The sequence below is a fragment of the Saccopteryx leptura genome, chromosome 2 (genome assembly GCF_036850995.1).
Source record: "Saccopteryx leptura isolate mSacLep1 chromosome 2, mSacLep1_pri_phased_curated, whole genome shotgun sequence".
In the NCBI taxonomy this organism is placed as follows: Eukaryota; Metazoa; Chordata; class Mammalia; order Chiroptera; family Emballonuridae; genus Saccopteryx; species Saccopteryx leptura.
The window spans coordinates 130,517,942-130,523,765 of NC_089504.1; positions in this window are offsets into that span (position 1 = coordinate 130,517,942).

Here is a 5,824-nt window from a genome sequence, read left to right on the forward strand (position 1 = left end):
AATGTTTCATCCCAGAAAATATATTTCAAGAAGTAAAATAAATGTTAAAAATTCCATCAGGTTAGAAATAAGTATGTAACATATCCAAAGAAAGATTTTTTAAAACTTGAGACCAAAATGTAGTAACCATTTAGAGCTAAAATAGATTTCCATCCCATTATGATTCTTCTATTGCAAATGACAGAAACCAAACCCTGACAATTTGAAGGAAAAAGTGGACAGACTGGTGGGACTTTCACTGGGAAGAAAAGTGAGAAATAGGGCTTCAGGCTTGAATCCAGGACAAGAACCGGGGAAGCTGTAGGCACTGGATCCTGAAATACATGCTATCTTTCTCAGCCACCATGGCTGAAGAGAAATCTTTCAAATGTTTTTCTTCTCTATCAGTTACTCCGCTGGAGACTCTAAGTCCCAGGAGAGAAAGTCCAATTGGAACAGCTTGGTTCTCATACCCACCTCTTAGCCAAGGGTGACTTGAGCACCAAGAATGCCCACAATGGGGAGATGTATTATATTTATGTGATGTCAGTTGTTACTTCTCCACTCTCATTTTTACTTTTATTTATTTGAGTCCTCTCTCTTTTAACCTGATAATTCTAGTTAAAGGTTTGCCAACCTTGTTTACCTTTTCAAAGAACCAGCTCTTAGTTTCATTGATCTTTTGTCTTATTTTTTTTATATAGTCTCTATGTCATTTATTTCCACTCTGATCTTTATTATTTCCTTCCTTCTACTTTCTCTCAGCTTTATTAATAGTTCTTTTTCTAGTTCTTTTAGGTACAGGGTTAAGTTGTCTATTTTAGTTTTGTCTTGCTTCTTAAGCTATGCCTATAATACAATGAACTTCCCTCTCAGGACTGCTTTTGCTGTGTCCCATAAATTTTGAGTTGTTGTATGTTCACTTTCATTTGTTTCAAGGAAATTTTTTGTTTCTTCCTTGAGCTCATTGTTAACCCATTCATTATTTAATAATATGGTATTTAGCCTCAAATGTTTGAATGTTTTTCAGTTTTTCTATTGTAGTTGATTTCTAGTTTCATGCCATTGTGATCAGAGAGGACACTTGATATGATCTCAGTCTTCTTAAATTTATTGAGACTTGTTTTGTATCCTAACATATGGTCTATCCTTTTAGACATTCAGAGAGATGATAGATAAATACAGATGGCTAGATATAGATGATATAGATATTTAAAGCTATCAGCTGGAATAGATTTAATGATTTTGTGCATCAGGATGAAAATTCCCACTCTGTCTCCTGGGAACCACCCTCCCTGCCCACTGGAAGTGCTGTACAGAACATGGCCTTTTCTAACTGGCTCTCTCCCTTGCCCCCTGGCTTTTGGCACTGCAGTGATCAGCACCACAACCAAGATAAATTATATTTACTGAGCACCGACTTTGTGCCAGGCAGACACTACAGTTCTGTAGAGATGAAATCTCATTTAATCCCCACACTAGATTTCTGATAATATCTACTGCCATCTGCAGTTGACAAATGGAACCAGAGGCTCCAGAGCAGCAGTCAGTCACTGACCCTGGGACCCCCAGAGCTAAGCAGCATGGGAAAGGGTTCAGGGTGCTAATACTAGAGTCTCACTTGCACACCAAGTAACTTCTTTCACTACTATAGCCAGTTATGTGAGTAATTTTGCGATATTTTTAAATATTTGGTTTTTAGCTTTAGCTCCTTATTACTCCAAAAATCCCATTAAAAATAGTTTAGTTGTTCAAGTTAATGGAAACATTGCCATCAAATGTAAGCCTCACGCCTTCCCGAGGGCCATGATCTCCTGGAAGAGAGAGACGCAGAGCCTGAGGCAAAGCAGAAGGTAAACCAATCTTCCTTTGTGTGGTTTAATAGCTTGAAGTAGTTGGTTAATATAGTATCTTCCGTGCTGTTTTGATTATCGTGGCCCTATAATAGAGTTTAAAGTCAGGTATTGTAATGCCCCCAGCTTCATTCTTTTTCCTTAGGATTGTTTTGGCTATTCTGGGTTTTTTATAGTTCCATATAAATCTGATGATTTTTTTTCCACCCAGCAATCCCTCTACTGGGTATATACCCCAAAACCTCAGAAACATTGATATGTGAAGACACATGTAGCCCCATGTTCATTGCAGCACTGTTCACAGTGGCCAAGACATGGAAACAACCAAAAAGCCCTTCAATAGAAGACTGGATAAAGAAGATGTGGCACATATACACTATGGAATACTACTCAGCCATAAGAAATGATGACATCAGATCATTTACAGCAAAATGGTGGGAACTTGATAACATTATACAGAGTGAAATAAGTAAATCAGAAAAAAACAAGAACTATATGATTCCATACATTGGTGGAACATAAAAACGAGACTAAGAGACATGGACAAGAGTGTGATGGTTACCAGGGGTGGGGGGAGGGAGGACATGGGAGGGAGGGAGGGAGAGAGTTAGGGGGAGGGGGAGGGGCACAGAGAACTAGATAGAGGGTGGCGGAGGACAATCTGACTTTGGGTGAGGGGTATGCAACATAATTTAATGACAAAATAACCTAGACATGTTTTCTTTGAATATATGTACCCTGATTTATTAATGTCATCCCATTACCATTAATAAAAATTTATTTAAAAAAAAAAATATAGTATCTTCCAAATTCTTACAGTTTACGAGGGCTTCCAAAATTTCCTCCCTTATGATAAACCTACAACCGCATATCTGGAGATCCTGGAGTTTCTCACATGACAGTAGAAACAAAACAACCTTATAAAGCTACATAATTTGGCTACAATGCACTCCACACATGGGCTTGTAATAGATATATTTTTAAAACCCCTGAAGACTTTCCCCTATGTCTAGCCTGAAGATACGTTCCTGACCTGGCCTGTTGAGAAGTCAGGAAGAAGATCATCACACAAGGGGGGAGAGACACTCGTGCTCACACACCTGGCCTTGTGGTGTTCACATTCTCACACAGGTGTTGTCCTTGTGTGGGGAGGAGGTCCCCACGTGAACCACAGTAGAGCAGCTCCTGCAGGGAAAGAGGAGCTGTCCTTCCTCCCTGGTTGGACACGGGCGTGTCTTCTAGGACAATGATGACAGTACAGAACAGGTATTTCTCTCCACGTGTTACACGTTTCATTCTGTGGTACTGCAGAGCTCTGCACGGCTGGAGGTGACAAGCCTGCAGCTGCAGCTCTCTGTTCAGTGACCACGTGTGTTGCTATGTGGCCAGGTAGGCAGAGGGCTACTTTCAGAGTGAGCCATTGTGCTAAAGGTATGAAAACAGTTCCATCAGATGCATCATGAGTTCATATGCCAACCAGGCCTGGCAGATCACATGAGTGAAGGGGACACATCAGGTAAAAGAAAGGACAAGGAAGACGTGACAAAAGTGGCAACCTCTTGGTCTTGGAAGTCAGGACTCGGGCTGGAGAGGGACTTCTGCACCTGAAGGAGACAGGAGCATGGAGTCTGTGAAACGATGGTTTGTGAGAAGGCAGACCCTGGGTTGGAAAACTGTAAACATTTCAGGAAAAGTTAGAAATCAGGGTGTCGGCATTAGGTGAATGGGTGAAATACAGGGAGCTCAGAGGGGGCTTGGGCTACTGCCATTATATCTCTAGTAGGTGGCATATTTCCTGGCACATGAATTATTTCTTTGTTTTTCCTGACGTCTGACTTATACCCAGAAATCACATACAATAAAATATACAGATCCGAACTGAACAGCTTGATTAATATTTTTGTGTGCATGTATACACCCATGTAACTCTTATGCATTTCAAGATAAAAAACATTTTCAGCGCCCCAGAAGGTGCCCCTGGCTTTCACCTCATTAATAGCACCCCTACTCACCAAAAGGACCATTATTCTGACACTGTCACAATAGACTAGTTTCAATGAGCTCACACAGTATGTATTCATTGTTGCACAATCTTAAAGTCCATTTTACCATGGACAGACAGATGGGTTGCTCCTTGTTTATGAATAAAGCATCTGTGAAGATTCCCGTACCTGTCTCTTATGGACACACGCAGTGTTTCCTGTTGGATGTTTGTTTACCCAGGAGAAGAATTTCTGGGTCACAGGGTATACACATATTTGGTACATACTACAAAATAGTTCTGTAAAACAGTTGTTCTCAATTACATTCTCACTAGGAATACATGGGCATTTCGGTTGCTTCACATCCTTGCCAACACTTGATATTGTCAGTCCTTTACATTTCAGCCATTCTGGTGAGAATGTAGTGCTGTTTCATTGCAGTTTTAACATTAAACTTTTACTAAATGCATAAATAAAAATGATATGCCTATGAAATGGGGTATTATGTAGCTATAAAGAAATGTATTGTTGGCCCTGGCCGGTTGGCTCAGCGGTAGAGCATCGGCCTGGCGTGTGGGGGACCCGGGTTCGATTCCCGGCCAGGGCACATAGGAGAAGCGCCCATTTGCTTCTCCACACCCCCCTCCTTCCTCTCTGTCTCTCTCTTCCCCTCCCGCAGCCAAGGCTCCATTGGAGCAAAGATGGCCCAGGCGCTGGGGATGGCTCCTTGGTCTCTGCCCCAGGTGCTACCGTGGCTCTGGTCGCGGCAGAGCGACGCCCCGGAGGGGCAGAGCATCGCCCCCTGGTGGGCAGAGCATCGCCCCCTGGTGGGCAGAGCATCCCCTCTGGTGGGTGTGCCGGGTGGATCCCGGTCGGGCGCATGTGGGAGTCTGTCTGACTGTCTCTCCCCGTTTCCAGCTTCAGAAAAAAATACAAAAACAAACAAACAAACAAACAAAAAAAAACCGACAGTATTTTAACACACCATTTGGTTCAGAATATTTTTTTCCTTATTTTCCTCCTTAAAACCCTAGATGTGTCTTATGGTCAGGTGCATCTTATGGAGTGAAAAATACAGTATATAAAGTCTGTATCTAGTACACTTTTTATTTTGATGTATACATGTTAATAACGAGGACTAGAAGAAATTCACCAAGACATTAACCGTTGAGTCTGGAGGAGAAATTAGTCTCTTTTTCTTTGTACTTTTACATAATCATGAGATGTTCTACAATGAGCAAATGCCAATTCTAAAAGCAGAAGAAAAAGAATATTTTCAAAAACAGTCTCTGCCTGAGAAAATGGACTCTATGTTCAAAAATATGCTATACTTCTCTGTACCCCTGCCAACCTGGACCTCTGTTCACCAGCGATGGCCCTCGGGGGCTCAATGTGGCTGCAGAAGGACAGGAAGGATGAGAGAAAGGTGCTTTCAGGTCCTGAGGAGGCCAGCCAGCAGCAGCAGAAGTCACCACCAACGCCAGGATGACAACAGGACAAGCAGGTGGAACTCTGGCCACAGGACCTATTGGGGGAGGAAGGTGCCCGAATCCTGGAGAAAGGCAGAGCCAGCAGGCCCAGGGACATGCCACCCGCTCAGGAAGCCCGCCTGCCAGGTACTCCTTGTCTCCCCTCCTCCGTCCTCAGCTAGCCCCTCCCTGTCTTTCCTCTTTTCCATTTTTTGTGGCAATAAGAGCAAAATCATCCCTGGCTTCCTCCCTTTATTTGATGAAGGACGGGAAGTTGTGAAAACATGTATTTTACGTGGCCTCTGGGTTTTGTAGCATTTTGGTGAAATACACTGCCAGCTTTAAGCATGTGCAGACCAAAATGTGACCAGAATTTTGTTCTGGGGAGACTGTGCTGGTGGCACTGTGGGAAGTGGATTGACAAACATATGAAAGACAGAGAGAAGAATCCCAGAGATGAGACCCTAAATTAATACAGCAAACTTGAGAACAGCTGTGAATGAGATTAAAGAGGCTTTTTGTATTTTCCACACAGTCACAA